This window comes from Orcinus orca, chromosome 4, assembly GCF_937001465.1.
Source record: "Orcinus orca chromosome 4, mOrcOrc1.1, whole genome shotgun sequence".
Taxonomy (NCBI): Eukaryota; Metazoa; Chordata; class Mammalia; order Artiodactyla; family Delphinidae; genus Orcinus; species Orcinus orca.
Genome location: NC_064562.1, coordinates 140203432 through 140224470, shown reverse-complemented (window position 1 = coordinate 140224470; position 21039 = coordinate 140203432).

Sequence of the window (21039 nt, the reverse complement as noted above, 5' to 3'; positions counted from 1 at the left end):
GTCGCCTACTATGATTGTGTTACTGTTGATTTCCCCTTTTATGGCTGTTAGCATTTGCCTTATGTATTGAAGTGCTCCTGTGTTGGGTGCAGAAATATTTACAATTGTCATATCTTCTTCTTGGATTGATTCCTTCATCATTATGTAGTGTCCTTCTTTGTCTCTTGTAATAGTCTTTATTTTAAAGTCTCTTTTGTCTGATATGAGAATTGCTACTGCAGCTTTCTTTTCATTTCCATTTGCATGGAATATATTTTTCTACCCCCTCACTTTCAGTCTATGCGTCCCTAGGTCTGAAGTGGGTCTTTTGTAGACAGCGTATATATGGTTGTTGTTTTTGTATCCATTCAGCCAGTCTATGTCTTTTGGTTGGAGCATTTAATCCATTTACATTTAAGGTAATTATATATATGTTCCTATTACCATTGTCTTAGTTGTTTTGGGTTTGTTATTGTAGGTCTTTTCCTTCTCTTGTGTTTCTTGCCTAGAGAAGTTCCTTTAGCATTTGCTAAAAGGCTGGTTTGGTGGTGCTGAATTCTCTTAGCTTTTGCTTGTCTGTAAAGGTTTTAATTTCTCTGTCAAATCTGAATGATATCCTTTGCTGGGTAGAGTAATCTTGGTTGTAGTTTTTTTCCCTTTCATCACTTTAAGTATGTCTTGCCACTCCCTTCTGGCTTGCAGAGTTTCTGCTGAACGATCAGCTCTTAACCTTATGGGGAGTCCCTTGTATGTTATTTGTTGCTTTTCCCTTGCTGCTTCCAATATTTTTTCTTTGTATTTAATTTTTGATTGTTTGATTAATATGTGTCTTGGCGTGTTTCTCCTTGGATTTATCCTGTTTGAGACTCTCTGTGTTTCCTGGACTTGATTGACTATTTCCTTTCACATATTAGGGAAGTTTTCAACCATAATCTCTTCAAATAATTTCTCAGTCCCTTTATTTTTCTCTTCTTCTTCTGGGACCCCTATAATTCAAATGTTGTTGTATTTAATGTTGTCCCAAAGGTCTCTGAGACTGTCCTCAATTCTTTTCATTCTTTTTTTCTTTATTCTGCTCTGTGGTAGTTATTTCCCCTATTTTATCTTCCAGGTCACTTTTCCATTTTTCTCCCTCAGTTATTCTGCTATTGATTCCTTCTAGAGAATTTTTAATTTCATTTATTGTGTTGTTCATTGTCGTTTGTTTCCTCTTTAGTTCTTCTAGGTCCTTGTTAAATGTTTCTTGCATTTTGTCTATTCTATTTCCAAGATTTTGGATCATCTTTACTATCATTACTCTGAATTCTTTTTTAGGTAGACTGCCTATTCTCTCTTCATTTGTTTGGTCTGGTAGGTTTTGACCTTGCGTCTTCATCTGCTGTGTATTTCTCTGCCTTCTCATTTTGTTTAACTTACTGTGTTTGGGTTCTCCATTTTGCAGGCTGCAGGTTCATAGTTCCCATTGTTTTTGGTGTCTGACCCCCTGTGGGTAAGGTTGGTTCATGGGGTTCTTTAGGCTTCCTTGTGGAGGGGACTGGTGCCTGTTTTCTGGTGGATACGGTTGCATCTTTTCTTTCTGTGGGCAGACCACATATGGTGGTGTGTATTGGGGTATCTCTGACCTTATTATGATTTTAGGTAGCCTCTCTGCTAATGCGTGGGGCTGTGTTCCTGTCTTGCTAGTTGTTTGGCATAGTGTGTCCAGCACTGTAGCTTGCTGGTCACTGAGTGGAGCTGGGTCTTAGCATTGAGATGGAGATCTCTGGGAGAACTCTTGCTGATTGATATTATGTGGGGCTGGGAGGTCTCTGGTGGTCCAGTGTCCTGAACTAGGCTCTCACACCTCAGAGGCTCAGGCCTGGCACACAGCTGGAGCACTAAGATACTGTCATCCACACAGCTCAGAAGAAAAGAGAGAGTAAAAGTGAAAGAAAGGAAAAATAAAGTTATTAAAACAAAAAAATTATAAAATATATTATTAAAATAAAAATTAAAAAAGTAAAAAAGAGAGCAACGAAACTAACAAACAAATCCACCAATGATAACAGGCACTAAAAACTAAACTGTGTTATATATACAAATCAGAAACTGGTCAGTCGCATACAGCAAACCCCAAGTCTACAGTTTCTCCCAACGTCTGTCACCTCAATTTTGGGATGATTCGTTGTCTGTTCAGGTATTCCAGGGATGCAGGGTACCTCAAGTTGATTGTGGATATTTAATCCGCTTCTCCTGAGGCTGCTGGGAGAAATTTCCCTTTCACTTCTTTGTTTGCACAGCTCCAGGGTTCAGGTTTGGATTTGGCCCCACCTCTGCATGTAGGTCACCCTCTGGGATCTGTTCTTCGCCCAGACAGGAGGAGGTTAAAGGAGTGGCTGATCTGGGGGCTCTGGCTTATTCAGGCTAAGGGGAGGGAGGCCTGAGTTGGGTGCTCCTGCGGTAGCAGAGGCTAGCATGGTGTTGCAACAGCCTGAGGTGCTCCGTGTGTTCCCCTGGGGAAGTTGTCCCTGGATCACAGGACCCTGGCAGTGGCGAGCTGCACAGGCTCCTGGGAGGGGAGGTGTGGATAGTGACCTGCGCTTGCACACAGGCTTCTTGGTGGCGGCAGGAGCATCGTTAGCGTTTCATGCCCGTCTCTGGTGTCCGCGCTGATGGCCGCAGCTCGTGCCCGTCTCTGGAGCTCGTTTAGGCAGTGCTCTGCATGTCCTCTCCTCATGCACCCCGAAACAGTGGTCTCTTAACTCTTAGGCAGTTCCAGACTTTTGCCCAGATTCCCTCCCAGCTAGCTGTGGCACACTAGCCCCCTTCAGGCTGTGTTCATGAAGCCAACCCCAGTCCTCTCCCTGGGATCTGACCTCCAAAGCCGAAGCCTCAGCTCTGAGCACCGACCCGCCCCGGCGTGTGAGCAGACAAGCCTCTCAGACTGGTGAGTGCTGGTCGGCAGCGATCCTCTGTGCGGGAATCTCTCTGCTTTGCCCTCTGCACCCCTGTTGCTACATTCTCCTCTGTGGCTCTGAAGCTTCCCCCCCGCCCACCCCCCCGTCTCTGCCAGTGAAGCAGCTTCCTAGTGTGTGGACACTTTTCCTCCTTCACAGGTCCCTCCCAGAGGTGCAGATCCCATCCCTATTCTTTTGTCTCTGTTTTTTCTTTTACCCTACCCCGGTATGTGGGGAGTTTCTTGCCTTTTGGGAAGTCTGAGGTCTTCTGCCAGCATTCAGTAGGTGTTCTGTAGGAGTTGTTCCACATGTAGATATATTTTTGATGTATTTGTGGGGAGGAAGGTGATCTCCACATCTTACTCCTCTGCCATCTTCACAACTTTGTCCTCAATTTTCATATATTTTTAAAGGTTTATTTGAGTGGGGATCCATATAAGGTCATATATTGTGATTACTCAATCATATTTCTTTTTTAAAAATATTTATTCATTTATTCATTTATTTAGGCTGCACCAGGTCTTAGTTGCAGCACTCAGGATTTTCCTTTTGGTATGTGGGCTTCTTAGTTGCTGCATGTGGAGTCTTTGTTGCAGCATGCATGTGGGATCTAGCTCCAACCAGGGATCGAACCTGGGCCCTCTGCATTGGGAGTGTGGAGTCTTACCCACTGGACCTCCGGGGAAGTCCCCTTAATCATATTTCTTACGTCTTTTAGTCTATAAGTTTCCCTCCACTTTTCTTCTTTTTCTGAATCCACATGGGGCTATTTAGCACATTGTTTCTCCTTTGTATTTCCAGTACATTGATGGATCTAGAGAACTGATCAAGTCCAGGTTTGAGGGTTGGGTTTTTTGTTTCTTTTGTGTTTGGTTTTGTTTTGGTAAGATTACTTCTTACGTGGTGTTATGTACTTCCCAGGAGGTACATAATGTCTTGGCATTTCTTTCTGTGAGTTATCAATCATTGATCATTTTCTAGGTCTGTTACTTCATTTTGAGTTGCAAAATGTTAATTCTATCATTTCCTGTTTTCATTGTTAGCGGCAGAATTTCTATAAAGAACTTTTCCTCATGGACTATCATTCCCCTAAGGTAGAGGCTATAGAAAAAGTTTGATTCTTTCCATTTAAATACCAGTTTTCATAATAAAGGTGGTTCCCTAAAGTCTTGCAAAAATGACCTTTTTTTTTGGAGGAGGGATGATCCATGGAAGCATTATTTTGAACACATGAGTTAAAATACATTTATCCATTTCAAAATATCATCTGAAGATTATATAGTTGGAGCTCATGCAGGTTGTTCCCAAGACTTTTGACATGACCCTACCCCACGCAGTACTTTTTTTTTTTGAATTTTATTTTTTTCATGCAGCAGGTTCTTATTAGTTATCTATTTTATACATATTAATGTATACATGTCAATCCCAATCTCCCAATTCATCCCACCACCACTCCCCACCTCCGCCACCTTCCCCTCTTGGTGTCCATACATTTGTTTTCTACATCTGTGTCTCGATTTCTGCCCTGCAAACCATTTCATCTGTACCATTTTTCTAGGTTCCACATATATGCGTTAATATACGGTATTTGTTTTTCTCCTTCTGACTTACTTCACTCTGTATGACAGTGTCTAGGTCCATCCACATCTCTACAAGTGACCCAATTTCTTTCCATTGTATGGCTGAGTAATATTCCATTGTATATATGTGCCACATCTTCTTTATCCATTAGTCTGTTGATGGGTATTTAGGTTGCTTCGATGTCCTGGCTATTGTAAATAGGGCTGCAGTGAACATTTGGGTGCATGTGTCTTTTTGAATTATGGTTTTCTCAGGGTATATGCCCTGTAGTGGGATTGCTGGGTCATATGGTAATTCTGTTTTTAGTTTTTTAAGGGACCTCCATAGTGTTCTCCATAGTGGCTGTATCAATTTACATTCCCACCAACAGTGCAAGAGGGTTCCCTTTTCTCCACACCCTCTCCAGCATTTGTTGTTTGTAGAGTTTCTGATGATGCCTATTCTAACTGGTGTGAGGTGATACCTCATTTACCTCCCCCACCCAGTACTTTTTGATAGCTTCTTTGCTTCTGGAATGACAAGATGTTCCAGGCTCATCTTGTGCATTTCCTGTCCCTGACCTGGATTCAGTCATTTTTTTTCAAAAAGCCCTGATTCCTTTTAGTGGGATTTGATGTTAAGACATCATAAGGGCAAATATATATATAATATAAATAAATATATTTATTTTTAGAAGATAAAGTAGACCATGAATTCTTACTGCTGCTTAAAACCAGGACTAAAGAGTTTTTAATTATCTGTTTTATACCTTTATCTCCTTTCAACCTTGTTGAAAATCTTGGTTCTTAACAACACCAAAATAAGTACTTATGTGCATTATTTCACAGTATATATTCAACCGTCTCAGAATAATGATGCCAACCTACAGTATGACTACTGAAAATGACTTAAGATATATCATTACTATATTTTAAGTTACTCTAAATTATTGGATTTTAGAATCAGTTGTAATAGGTACTCTCTGTATGGTTATGCCATTAAATGTTTACATATTAGGCTTGCCTCGTGGCGCAGTGGTTGGGAGTCTGCCTGCCGATGCAGGGGACATGGGTTTGTGCCCTGGTCCGGGAAGATCCCACATGCTGCGGAGCGGCTGGGCCCGTGAGCCATGGCCGCTGAGCCTGCGTGTCCAGAGCCTGTGCTCTGCAATGGGAGAGGCCACAACAGTGAGAGGCCCACGTACTGCAAAAAAAAAAAAAAAAAAAAAAGTATACATATATATGTTCATTTTATTTGCAGTTTTTAGGAATTGCTTTGTGAAATTAAATTTATTTTATAATTATATAAAATAATTACATGTTTCTAAAGGCATATCTACAGAATAAGCTATTTGCAAAGAAGTGTGGCTTCTGTCCCTGGTTCCTCTACCTTGTTCATTCCTATTCCCTATAGGTAACCATTTAAAAATTTCTTGTTTTGTCTTTCTATTTTTCAAAAGATATAAACATATACATGGTTAAAGTTTCAGTTCTACAACACTGCTCCCTCAGGTACCTCCCCCCACCCCCACTTCAGACACCAGTCACAAGTCCAGGTTGTCACCTCTGCTTCTGAAGGACTATAGATTAGAGGTTCCCATTGAAACTGTGCACCTCAGATTGGGACTTGAACCCCTGTGCCAGGACTTGAACCCAGCCTAAACCCAGATAGGGACTTGAACCCATGTGGCTGGGACTCGAACCCGGCCAAAACCCACAGTCTTCCAACTGAGATCACACACCTGGTCTCAGGACTTATTGAAGCTCAGGTTCTTGATGTCTCATCACAGGAAGAATTCAGTGAGAGACAAAGTGATAGGTAAGAAGTGGGTTTATTTAGAGACAAACACACTCCACAGACAGAGTGTGGGCCATTTCAGAAGGTGAGAGCAACCTTGGGAGAAACATACTCCACAGACAAGAGTGTGGGCCGTCTCAGAAGGTGAGAAAGGCCCCAGGGTATGGGGTTGTCAGTTTTTATAGGGGTGGGTAATTTTATAGGCTAATGAGTGGGAGAAGTATTCCAGCTATTTCAGGAAGGGGCGGGGATTTCCAGGAATTGGGCCAATGCCAGTTTGATCCTTGTGGTCAGTCTTGGAACTGTCATGGCGCCTGTGGGTATATCATTTAACTTGCTGATGTGTTACAGTGAGTGTGTACTGAGGCTCAAGGTCTAGTGGAAGTCGACTTGTCTGCCATCTTGGATCCATTTGGTTCTAATCAATTTATGTCATGTGCTTAGGCTATGTCATTCTTTCAAAGGTTGTGCCCTGACCCCTTCCCTCCTGTTTCACCATGATCCTCTCCTTGAGTTTTATTAATTGCTAGAGCAGCTCACAAAACTCAGAGGAACATTTTACTTACTAGGTTACCTGTTTATTATAAAAGGATATAGTTCAGAAACAGTCAGATAAAGGAGATACATAGGGCAAGATATGTGGAGAAAAGGCTTGTAGCTTACATACCATCTTTAATTGCACCACTCTCCCCAGATCTCCACATGTTCACCAACCCACAAGCTGTCTGAAACACATCCTTTTGGGTTTTTATGGAGGCTTTATTACATAGGCATGGTTGATTAAATCATTGGTCATTGGTGATAGATTGAACCTGCAGCCCCTCTCCCCTTCCTGGAAGTCAGAGGAGTGGGACTGAAATTTTCAACCCTCTAATCACAAGGTTGGTTCTTCAGGCAACCAGCCACCATCCTTAGGTGGGGTTCAAAAATCACTTCATTAACATAACAAAAGACACCTTTGCTGCTGTTATAACTTTGTAAGTTCCAAGAGTTTTAGGAGCTCTGTGCCAGGAACAGTGGACAAAGACCAAGTATATTTCTTATTATACGTGACAATATAATATGGTTCTGGATTTGAGGTTTTTAATCCAAACTAGGGAACCCAGGAGAACAAATAAGTTTGAGGGTCAAGAAATGATGGGTGGGAAACAGTAAGTTGGTTTTGAGCATTCTGAATTTGAAATACTATAGAACATCTGAGTGGGAATATCTAGTTGGAAACCATATTATAGATTCCAGGAGATAGGTGTGAACCAGATGTGTGGCTCTAGGTGTAATAGCTGAAGCTGTGCATGCTCATGAGACCTGTCAATTTTGTGTATGGTAAGAAGCAGGCCATGGTTGGAAATAAGGCTGCCAGTCTAACTGCTAATTTTCCTGCAAAATGTGACCCCTGTCAGGATCACAGGCCCTGAGAACACAAAGACAAATGCCATCATCCTCTCTGCATCTTTTGAGAGAGGGTGATCTGTTCATTGTCCAAGGCAGAGGAGCTTACTTTGAAAGCACTAATTAAATTATGAAATGTAAATTAGATTTAATTGGAGGAACCTCAGAGGAAGCCCTTTCCTAAATAAATCTTGATTTCTTGATGAAATGGTTTGGTAGGATAGAAAGGGAAGAGTAAATAGGATTTAGGTTCAGATTCCTCTGAGTTGTTCTGCTGCGATATAATGCTTATTCAAATGCCTAAGTTGAGGGAGTGTATCACTAAGAGGGAATGGGATTTGGGGACTGAGAACTTTTGGGAGGGGTGAGCGGTGGTGGCAAATGAACTTTAATGCATCCTTTATTATTTGGGATTAAATTCCAAAAGAGATCCTTGGCCATTCAGTGACTGGTTATCTGGTCTGAACTGCTTCCTTTGATGCCATGAAGCTCAAAGGATGGCAACACAGTGTGGCAGTCTTGTGACTGCAGTATAGCTCTCGTGCCTTGGAGTGAGGGAGGACTGAAAGGCGTTTTTTTTTTTTTTGCGGTACGCGGGCCTCTCACTGTTGTGGCCTCTCCCGTTGCGGAGCACAGGCTCCGGACGCGCAGGCTCAGCGGCCATGGCTCACGGGCCCAGCCGCTCCGCGGCATGTGGGATCTTCCTGGACCGGGGCACGAACCCGTGTCCCCTGCATCGGCAGGCGGACTCTTAACCACTGCGCCACCAGGGAAGCCCTGGAAGGCGTATTTTGAATATAAATGTTGGTCGTTGTGGTTAGTGTCCTCAAATTTTCTCTTCCCTCAGCATTTTTTATCCTGTTGCTCTTTTCTTCATTTATCTGGTAGCCACAAGAAACTAATTTTCTCAAACTTTGGTCTTTTTGAATCTTTGGTCCATTATTTAACAAACACATTTGTGTGGTTACTATTCCATTCTCTGTCTAATTTCATCTTCAGATTGACCCTGTGGTTTGGAATTATTCATTCCATTTAATATCTGAGGAAGCCAAATCATAAAAGGTTTTAATGAGTTGAATTAGCTACTGTGGCTAGTAAGTTATAGAGCTGGAATCTGTATTCAGATCTTCTGATTTGAAGATAGTACTCTTTTCTTTACTGCATCTACCTTTATACATAATGGTAGTAAAGGTGAAGAATGAGCTAGTGGAAGGGAGACAGTATTTGAAAGGAGTTTCTAAGAATTAGAAGATGCTTCTTGAACTTGAGGAAACTATCATTTTTTTGAAAGGAACAAAAATTCTCATGTGATTTCTAGGGCCTTGTTATTTAGGCAAATCACATCACAATGTTCTTTTACAACATAAAAATCCTTAATAGCTGAGCATAAAGGGATGGCCTTCAGGGTAGGATCAATGAATTCCTTTTAACTTTTTATGTCCCCTTAAAGGGGCTATAGCTAAAAGTGTGGAGGTGAGAGAACCATAAATCATGGATGTTGAAATACTAAATGCTGTGAACATAAATGTTTCGATAAATACTAAGTGGTATCAAATTCTGCTGTGAAATTCCAAAGTGTAATATAATCCTTTAGTGTGAGGAAAGAAGTCTCCAAGTGAACAACAGTTAAAGGTGGTCAGCTTGGCTTCTGTATTTTGGAAAGGGAGCAAAGCTTAACACTGCTGCGTGTCAGTCAGTCCAGAAAGAGCAAGGGAATGGCTGTTTCATGCTGATGAGTTGTTTGTCCTTTTTTCTACTTTACACCTTTCTTCTTGTTTAATATATACAGGTATACATTATATAGCTATTATGTATACAGAGGCCTTTTTGACATCAAAGATTCTGGTTTTGCAGTTTGGATAATCTATAAGATTATACCGACCATAACATAGCAGGCACATGCCAGACACTTGACCCCTAAAAGGGAGTCACAGGCCATGACATATTTAAACACAGTGAGAAGTGAAGTTAACAGCCAGCATGCTCTTGAACAAATGTGCATTGTTGTTAAAATTGAAACCACATGTTGATTAATAAAACATAGGTGCAACCTAACTGAAAATGTGTGGACAGTTGGAACCCTGAGTATATTATTATTTTTTAAATTTATATTTTGTCTGTGGGTCTTTAGGCCCCATACTGTTTTCATAGTGGAAGTCAGCAACACAAGCTCAGCTGCATGGAAGGCGCTGGGCGCTGAAGGACCAGGTCTTCTCTAGCTGCTGGGACCGTGGAAAGATTTCAGCTGCTGCAACAAGAGCCTAACCAGATCTTTCTAAACCATGTCAAACCTGAACTTACCTGAGGGACTAAATCACAGCCTGCTGAGCCAGACATCTCTGAATAAAGCAGCAATTCAATGGCTGTTTATTACTTTATGGAAAATTCAGCCATAGACATAGTATGAAGAGATATTCAACAAACTAAATGTTTCAAGCTTCATTTAGTTTGAAATAACACAGGTTTCTTCTTCAGAGCTCCAAGTTTTTAGCTCTGGTGCATCTATTTTTTGTTTATTGGCAACTTAAATTAAGACAGGTGAGAGCTGTTGAATTTTCTCTGCAGGCAGATGAGAATGATGAAATAATGATTTATTTGTGCATCCCTTGCGCAGTAACAGCTAGAGTTGTCCGGAAATCCCATTAGTAATTTCTTTTTGCTTCTGTTCTATATATTTACTTGGAGCCAGCAATAGAAAAGTTGAGGGGAAAGAGGGGAGAGAACATAGGGGATGTCTTCTGTTCGTTGGCGGAATTTTCTCTTTTTGGAAGGAGCACGAGGTCCGTGGGAAGAGCCTAAACTCCTGCACGGGAAAGAAACCCCTTGTTCCCATTTAGTATGCTTTCTTCTTACATATTTCTAGGGTTACTGCTTTGCCTAGGTGAAAGCAAAGGCTGAAGCTCCATAACCAGCCTCCCAGGTAATAAAGTACCCTGTCTTGATTTCATACCAGCAGCCTGTTTCACCACAGATAATACAGTTCATTTTTTATTTTAATATTCTACTAAGACCTTCTCCTCCTAGGTGTTCATTTATTTATTTATTCAGCACATATTTAAGGACATACTTTGTACATAATTAAGTGCTAGATTTTTAGGGAAGAGAAAAGGAATTATAACATACAGTAATTCATGTCTCTTTTAATCTAGAGGTGAAAAAAACCCATACACACTCATAAGAACAAATTACACACTAAAAAAATGAGTTCACAAAGTAGCATTAGATGAAGGGAATAGAAAAAAGTTATGTCAGTTCAGAAACAAAGGAGAGTTAGCATTTCACCATGAATGGGACTGATTCTTGGAATCAGAGAGGCCTTGTGCTGTGTCTTAGTGGCTTGGTAGGGGTTGTATGGGAAAGGAAGACTGAGCCTCTTTCCAAGAATGTGGAGGGTTAGGACCCAAACTGCAGAGGCAAAATGAGCGTGGCACATTTAGGGAAGTGTGAGTTGACTAGTGTGCTAGAGTGGAAGTTTCACTGAGGGAAATATCTACTTATTCTTTAATTTCAACAAGTATTATACTGAGTTCCTACTGCTCTGTGCTGCATGCTTTGTATAAAAAGATGAAAAAGGCAGACATGGTTTCAGCCATCAAGGAGGTCACCATCTGGTAGATGGAAGGACAATAAACATGGGAATAATAACTTATGAAAATTATTAGGTAAAACTTATTAGGAAACATACAAGGATCTATGAGTGAAAACAGGGGAAAACAACTGGAAAATAAGATAACTGTGTGTGTATTGTGGCCCAGAGGAAGCAATGTGATATTGTAGAGTTAAATAGTGTGTTCAGATCCCAGCTCTGCTGTGGGACTTGGTGAGTTATCAAACCTATCTGAGCAAAGGTCTCCACCTTTGGAAAATGGCTTACCATCTGCTTTACAGAATTGCCATCAGAATTGAATGAAATAACATATATGAAGTTACAACCACAGTCTTCAACACATAATAGATTCTGAGTAAGTATTAAAACCCATCGTTCAGTCATGCCAAAACACCAGAGAAATAAAGAAATGCTGTTGTTTTTTTTTCCGTTAGGAAAAGGCTCTGCAATGTTTATGATGAATATAAGTTAATATGGTTGGTTAGAGAGTCACAGATAAGGTCTCCTCATCACTACCTATACCTGTTGGGATGGTGATGGCTTAGTCAGTAGCCTTAGAATATGAACATTCCTCTCATAGAGGCTGCACACGCTATGGATTTGTCTTTTCTGCTATTATTTTGGTTGTGAAAAGTATATGCCATTTTTCATGGATGAATATAAGACATTTTGGTTTAATGACTGCAGGGTGGCAATAAATTCAGCAAGTGCAATTTTCCTTTTGATCAAAATAGTTAATACCATGCAAAACCCCTGTCCTTCCCACTGAAGTCCTTTTTCTGCTTTAGGAGTTGCTGAATCAAGTCCAAGTTATATTAGGACTCTGAAGTGTTCTTTCCTTTCTCATTAAAGTGGGGACTCTGAAAATTGGGTGGGAAACTATTGTTTCCTTGTCCAACCTGACCTGTTGTGTTCCACTAGTATATCAATGGATGCTTCGTGATGCCAGCAGGATACTCAGGGCAGTGGATAGTAAGCAGTAGGAACAGGACGTGGTTTCTGATGCTCTTGGAGCAGTAAATTTATCTGTGAAGGCAAAATTCATATTTTCCTATGTGAATATTTATGGTGCCATTATTTTCCTTTGGTGGTATCTGACTGGAAGTTACTGCATCTTGGCAGATATGGTTCTGTTGTTGTTGGAGATACCAAGAAATTGGAGAGGCAGTTTCATAAAATAGTGAGGAGTTAAAGTAAAGAGCCATTGGCCTTCAAGAATCCCTGAACTCATGGATCTGGGAGAAGGAATTACAGTTTCCAACTGGTTTGAACTAAAGTTCTCAAACTGGATGTCAAAAGTCAAAACACTAAATCAATAAAATATCAAGGCAGAGCCATTTTATTGTCAAAAGAAACCTTCATTTGTCCTTCACACAATAAGATTTTAGTCTTTGCTGATGACTGCTGTTCTGTTTTGATTTAGTTCATATGTGGGCATGATATCTCCTCATTCCAGAAAAGATTTAAGGTAGATAGTGGACATAGATTTTTAAGGCTGTTACCCAGGAAAGACAACTGAAAACTTCCAAAATATTTTGTGACACTGGATATCAAACATTAGTCGTATTCTTTTATTCCTCATGCTTTCTTCCTATAGGTTTCTTCAGTGGTTTCCAGCTGTTTCTTGTCCCTTTGGCTGCTTTTCTTGCCCTTTGCATTCCATGTGGTCACTAACCATGATCCCTGGGCTTAGGAAGGGCTTTGTTCTGAGGAAATGAGAAGTGCTCTGAAGGGGATATTGACACTAGACCGAAATGGAAATGAGCAGGATGCTGTTCTTGCTTGAAAGAAGAGAAGTAAAGCCAGCAAAATAAATGGTAGAAAATAAATATGGGTGAAATATTCCATTTCTAAAAGTTCATACTTAATCTGACCAATAATACCCATAATGATTATCCTACTGAAATCCAAATCTGAGAACAAAATACACATGAAAGTATTTTAAAGTAACTATTGCCTGCCAAGAAATAGGCATAATTTTCCATTAGTAAATTAATGTGCTTCAGCAGGGTTTGGTCCTAAATTAGGCACTTGTTAATTTTCACTAAGTGGTATGATGTGCATCAGGTCAAGATGGCAGATGAAGTCCATCCTTTTGAACACACCTCCCTCCCCTGTAAATGTTAAAATGAGAATTAGGTGGTGATAATGAAATAAACATGTAATGAGAAGAATAGAAAGGGCTTTATTGAACAAACAAAATCTTTTAACAGGTGTCTGGAAGGCAGAGAACAGGTGGAAAAATGATGATTAGGAAAAAAGAATGGAGGAAACTGCAGCCTAGAAGACAAGCAGAATGGCTGGAGATTTTCTTTGTATCTTTAAGTAGTACATACATGGCATCTGAAAGTCTTCCTGATTCCCTCATTATCTCCCCAGAGCCAACAAATAATCCATGCTTACTGATTTTAGATCCTAAATATCAACCAGTGTCTGTTCTCAAACATTTCCTCAAGTTATCCTCTCCTTTATCACTCTGTTACCCTGCCATAGTTCAAACCTTCATTGTGTCCAGTTTTGACCATTGCAGCAGCTTCTGTCTGGTCCCCCTATCTCCAGGCTTGGCTTGTTCTAACCTTTCAAAATGCAAATATTACTAACGAAGCCACCCTTCCAATTAAAATCTTGTAATAGTTTCCTATGACTTTTAGAATAAGCAGGTTAGCAGAGGATGCAAAGTCGTAATCCTCATCTTTACTCCAGTATCATTAACTAATCTGTTTCCCCTCTCCCCATAATTATAATGAACTTGCCCTTTTTAAAAAAAAGCCTTATAGTTTTCGATGTATAAATCTTTCACCTCCTTGGTTAAATTCCCGAAGATACTATGCAGCTTCACATCTCAGTGCTTTTGTTGATGCCACTTATTTTGATTGGAATGTCCTCTCGTGCCACACTTCCCTGTCCCTATGACTTCTTTTCATGACATATTTCAGTTTATCTTTGAAAATGCTACCTAGTGGTCACCTTCTCTGTGAAATCTTGCCTCCTTGAACATGCTTCTATTATTGCAGATATCAAATTTTATTGTGCTTGTTTTAAATGTGTGTTTCTTTTATAAGACTGAGCTCTTAGAGCAGGACTGTGTATTTGCAGCTCTACAGTCCAAGGGTTTTTTTTTTCCTTCAAATTTAGAAAAATTTCAACCACTGTTACTTTAAATATTTCTTCTGTCCCCTTCCTTTACATAAACTCTAGTTACACCTATCTTAGGCCACTTGAAGTTATCCCACAGCTCACTTACGTTATGGGTTTTTTTTTTTGAATTTACTTGATTCTTTTTTTTCTTACTGTGTTTCATTTTGCATAGTTTCTATCGCTATGTCTTGAAGTTAACTATTTTTTTTCTTTCACAAAATCTAATGTTGAATTAACCCCATTCAGTGTATTTTTCATCTTGGACATTGTGGTTGGCATCTCTAGAAGCTCAGTTTACATCTTTAAAAAATACCTTCCATGTCTTCATTGAACTTTTTGTATACATGGAATGAAGTTATAAGCTGTTTCAGTGTTATTGTCTGCTGATTCCAATATCTCTGTCAGTAGTGGTTTGGTTTCAATTGATTGTTTTTTTCTCTTCTTTATGTGTTGTATTGTCCTGATTTTTTTCCATGCTTGTTAATTTTTTACAGGATGTTTCCCATTGTCAGTTTTTACTTTATTGAGTGCTGGGCATATTTATTTTTTTAAATACAGCTTTTATTGAGGCATAATTGATATACAGAAATACCGCAAATATTTAATGTCAAATGCATACACCCATGAGGCCATTGCCAAAATCAAGGAAATAAGCATATTGATTGCTTCCAAAAGTTTTCCTTATATCCGTTTGCTTTTTTGGTGGTAGGAATACTGAACATGAGATCTACTCTCTTAACAAATTTGTGAGTACATAGCACCATTTTGTTAACTACAGGCACTGTGTTGTACAGAGATCTCTAGAACTTATTCATCTTATATAACTGTAACTTTATACCTATTGAACAACAACTCCCCATCTCCCCCTTTCCTCATCCTTTGGCAAACACCATTTATTTTCTGCTTCTATTAAGTTTGACTATTTTAGATACCTCAAATATGTGGAATCATGCAGTATTTGTCCTTCTTTGACTGACTGACTTCACTTAACATAATATCTTCTAGGTCCATCCATGTTGTTGGCAAATGGTAGAATTTCTTTCTTTTTTTAAGGCTGAAAATATTCCATTGTTGTATCAATATATACCATTTGGTTTGAACAATTAGTTTGTTTCCATATATTGGGCATTATGAATAATGCTACAATGAACATAGGAGTGCAGATATCTCTTCAAGGTCATAATTTCAATTTTCTTTAGATAAATACTGATCAGTGGGATTGCTGGGTGATTTGGTACTTCTACTTTTAATCTTTTGAAGAACCTCCATACTGTTTTTCATAGTGGCTGCACTCACCAACAGTGTACGGGGGTTCCAGTTTCTCCACATTCTTGTCCACACTTTTGTTTTTTTGATAAAAGTCATACTAACAAGTGTGAGGTGCTATTTCATTGTGGTCTAGATCTGCATTTTCCTGATGATTAGTGATGTTGACCACATTTTCATATAACTGTTGACCATTTGTATCTGTTCTATAAAGAAATGTCTATTCAGGTCCTTGCCCGTTTTTTAATCAGGTTACTTGAGGGTTTTTTTCATTGAGTTTTAGTCGTTCCGAATATATTTTTGGATATTAACCCCTTATCAGATACATGGTTTGCCAATGTTTTCTTTCACTCCACAGGTTGCCTTTTCACTCTATTGATTGTTTCCTTTGCTGTTCAGAAGCTTTTTAGTTTAATGTAGTTCCAGTTGTCTATTTTTGCTTTTGGTGCCTGTGCTTTTAATGTCATGAAATTGTTGTCAAGAACAATGTTGTGAAGCTTATTCCCCATGTTTTTTTCTAGGGATTTACAGTTTCAGATCTCATACTTGAAACTTTAATCCATTTGAGTTGATTTTTGTGTATAATGTAAGATAAGTATTCGATTTTATCCTTTTGCACATAGGTATCCCGTTTTCTCAGCAGTATTTGTTGAGAGATTGTGCTTTTCCCTTTGTGTAATCTTGGCACCTTGTTTCAGATCAGTTGACTATACACATGGATTTATTTCATGGCTCTCTGTTCCATTCCATGGGTCTACATGTTTGTCTTTATGCCAGTATTATATTGTTTTTATTACTATAGCTTTGTAATATATTTTGAAGTCAGGAAGTATGATGCCTCAAGCTTTGTTCTTTTTTCTCAAGATTGCTTTGGCTCTTTGGATATTTTTTTTTCCATAGAATTTTAGGATTGTTTTTTATATTCCTGTAAAAAACTATCATTGGGATTTTGATGAGAATAGCATTGAATCTGTAGATTGTTTGGGATAGTATGACATTTAACAATGTTAAGTCTTCCAATCCATGAACACAGGATGTCTTTTTGTCTATTTGTGTCTCCTTTAATTTCTTTCATTCACGTATTGTAACTACAGTGTACAACTACAGTGTACAACTCTTTCACCTCCTTAGTTAAGTTTATTCCCAAGTATTTTATCTTTTTGATACTATTATAAATAGGATTGTTTTCTTAATTTCCTTTTTGGGTAGTTTGTTACTGTATGGAAATGCAATTGATATTTGTATGTTGATTTTTTATCCTGAAACTTTACTGAATTTGTTTATTAGTTCTAACAGTTTTGGTGGGAATCTTTTTTTAAAATTTTTATTGGAGTATAGTTGATTTACAATGTTGTGTTAGTTTAAGGTGTACAGCAAAGTGAATCTGTTATACATATACATATATTCATTCTTTCTAAGATTCTTTTCCCATATAGGCCGTTACAGAGTTTTGAGTAGAGTTCCCTGTGATATACAGTAGGTCCTTATTAGTTATCTATTTTACATATAGTAGTGTGTATATGTCAGTCCAAATCTTCCAATTTATCCCATCCCCACCCCTTGGTAACTGTAAGTTTATTTTCCACATCTGTAACTCTATTTATGTTTTGTAGATAAGTTCATTTGTATCCCTCTTTTTTTTAAGTTTCCACATATAAGCAATATCATATATTTGTCTTTTTCTGTCTGACTTACTTTACTCAGTATGATAATCTCTAGGTTCATCCATATTGATGCAAATGGCATTATTTTGTTATTTTTAAGGCTGAGTAATACTCCATTGTATATATGTACCACATCTTCTTTATCCATTCCTCTGTTGATGGACATTTAGGTTGCTTCCATGTCCTGGCTATTGCAAATAGTGCTGCAATGAATATTGGGGTGCGTGTATCTTTTCGAATTATGGTTTCCTCCAGATACATGCACAGGAGTGGGATTGCTGGGTCATATGGTAGCTCTATTTTTAGTTTTTAAGGAACCTCCATACTGTTCTCCATAGTAGCTATACCAGTTTACATTCTTGGTGGGAATCTTTAGGGTTGCTATATATAAGTTCATGCCATCTGCAAACAGATATAACTTTTACTTCTTTTTTGATTTGGATGCCTAATATTTCTTTATTTCTTTTCTTCTTTTTTCTAATTGCTCTGGCTAGGACTTCCAGTACTATGCTGAATAGAAATGGTGAGAGTGGGCATCCTTGCCTTGTTCCTAAGCTTAGAGGAAAAGCTTTCAGTTTTTCCTCTTTTAAGCTCTGAGCTTTTCAGACATGGCATTTGTTATCTCAAGTAAATTCCTTTTATACCTCATTTGTTGAGAGTTTTTATCATGTATGGGTGTTGAATTTTGTCAAATGCTTTTTCCCTATGTATTGAAATAATCATATGATTTTTATCCTTCCTTCTGTTAATGTAGTGTATCACACTAATTGATTTGCATATGCTGAACCATCCTTGCACCCCAGGGATGAATCCCACTTGATCATGGTGTGTGATCCTTTTTGTATATTGTTGAATTCAGTTTGTTAATATTTCATTGTGGCTTTTTGCATCTATGTTCATGGCCTGTAGTTCTTGTAGCTTCTTTTTTGTTGTTGTTAATTAATTGATTATTTTTAACATCTTTATTGGAGTATAATTGCTTTACAGTGGTGTGTCAGTTTCTGCTTTATAACAGAGTGAATCAGATATACATACACACATATCCCCATATCTCTTCCCTCTTGAGTCTCCCTCCCTCCCACCCTCCCTATCCCACCCCTCTGGGTGGTCACAAAGCACTGAGCTGATCTCCCTGTGCTATGTGGCTGCTTCCCACTAGCTATCTATTTTACGTTTGGTAGTGTATATATGTTCATGCCACTCTCTTGCTTTGTCCCAGTTTACCCTTCCCCCTCCCCATATCCTCAAGTCCATTCTCTAGTAGGTCTGCATCTTTATTCCCATCTTGCCCCTAGGTTCTTCATTACCATTTTTTTTTTTTTAGATTCCATATATATATGTTAGCGTACGGTATTTGTTTTCCTCTTTCTGACTTCACTCTATATGACAGACTCTAGGTCCATCCACCTCACTACAAATAACTCAATTTCGTTTCTTTTTATGGCTGAGTAATATTCCACTGTATATATGTGCCACACATATATCCCGTTTTCTCAGCAGTATTTGTTGAGAGATTGTGCTTTTCCCTTTGTGTAATCTTGGCACCTTGTTTCAGATCAGTTGACTATACACATGGATTTATTTCAGGGCTCTCTGTTCCATTCCATGGGTTTATATGTTTGTCTTTATGCCAGTATTATATTGTTTTTATTACTATAGCTTTGTAATATATTTTGAAGCCAGGAAGTATGATGCCTCAAGCTTTTTTCTTTTTTCTCTTTATCCATTCATCTGCTGATGGACACTTAGGTTGCTTCCATGTTGTGGCTATTGTAAATAGAGCTGCAATGAACATTTTGGTACATGACTCTTTTTGAATTATGGTCTTCTCAGGGTATATGCCCAATAGTGGGATTGCTGGGTTGTATGGTAGTTCTATTTGTAGTTTTTTAAGGAACTTCCCTACTGTTCACCATAGTGGCTGTATCAATTTACATTCCCACCAGCAGTGCAAGAGGGTTCCATTACTCCACATCCTCTCCAGTATTTATTGTATGTAGATTTTTTGATGATGGCCATTCTGACCAGTGTGAAATGATATCTCATTGTAATTTTGATTTGCATTTCTCTAATGATTAATGTTGTTGAGCAATCTTTCATTTGTTTGTTGGCAATTGGTATATCTTGTTTGGAGAAATGTCTATTTAGGTCTTCTGCCCATTTTTAGATTGGGTTGTTTGTTTCTTTGATATTGAGCTACATGAGCTGCTTGTAAATTTAGGAGATTAATCCTTTGTCAGTTGTTTCATTTGCAAATATTTTCTCCCATTCTGAGGGTTGTCTTTTGGTCTTGTTTATGGTTTCCTTTGCTGTGCAAAAGATTTTACGTTTCATTAGGTCTCATTTGTTTATTTTTGTTTTTATTTCCATTTCTCTAGGAGGTGGGTCAAAAAGGATCTTGCTGTGATTTATGTTATAGAGTGTTCTGCCTATGTTTTCCTCTAAGAGTTTGATAGTGTCTGGCCTTACATTTAAGTCTTTAATCCATTTTGAGTTTATTTTTGTGTATGGTGTTAGGGAGTGTTTTAATTTCATTCTTTTACATGTAACTGTCCAGTTTTCCCAGCACCACTTACTGAAGAGGCTTTCTTTTCTCCACTGTATATTCTTACCTCCTTTATCAAAGATAAGGTGACCATATGTGCATGGGTTTGTCTCAGGGCTTTCTATCCTGTTCCATTGATCTGTATTTCTGTTTTTGTGCCAGCAACATACTGTCTTGATTACTGTAGCTTTGTAGTATAGTCTGAAGCCAGGGAACCTGGATCCTCCAGCTCCGCTTTTCTTTCTCAAGATTGCTTTGGCTATTCAGCATCTTTAGTGTTTCCATACAAATTGTGAAATTTTTTGTTCTAGTTCTGTGAAAAATACCAGTCGTAGTTTGATACGGATTGCATTGAATCTGTAGATTGCTTTGGGTAGTAGAGTCATTTTCAGAATGTTGATTCTTCCAATCCAAGAACATGGTATATCTCTCCATCTGTTTGTATCATCATTAATTTCTTTCATCAGTGTCTTATAATTTTCCTCATACAGGTCTTTTGTCTCCTTAAGTAGGTTTATTCCTAGATATTTTATTCTTTTTGTTGCCATGGTAAATGGGAGTGTTTTCTTAATTTCACTTTCAGGTTTGTCATTATTACTGTATAGGAATGCAAGAGATTTCTGTGCATTAATTTTGTATCCTTCTACTTTACCAAATTCATTGATTAGCTCTAGTAGTTTTCTGGTAGCATGTTTAGGATTCTCTATGTGTAGTATCATGTCATCTGCAAACAGTGACAGCTTTACTTCTTTTCCAATTTGGATTCCTTTTATTTCTTTTTCTTCTCTGATAACTGTGGCTAAAACTTCCAAATATGTTGAATAATAGTCGTGAGAGTGGGCAACCTTGTCTTGTTCCTCATGTTAGTGGAAATGGTTTCAGTTTTTCACCATTGAGAACGATGTTGGCTGTGCATTTGTATATATGGCCTTTATTATGTTGGCGGTAAGTTCACTCTATGCCTACTTTCTGGAGGGTTTTTATCATAAATGGGTGTTGAATTTTGTTGAAACCTTTCTCTGCATCTATTGAAATGAGGATATGGTTTTTATCCTTCAATTTGTTAATATGGTGTATCACATTGATTTATTTGCGTATATTGAAGAATCCTTGCATTCCTGGGATAAACCCCACTTGATCATGGTGTATGATCCTTTT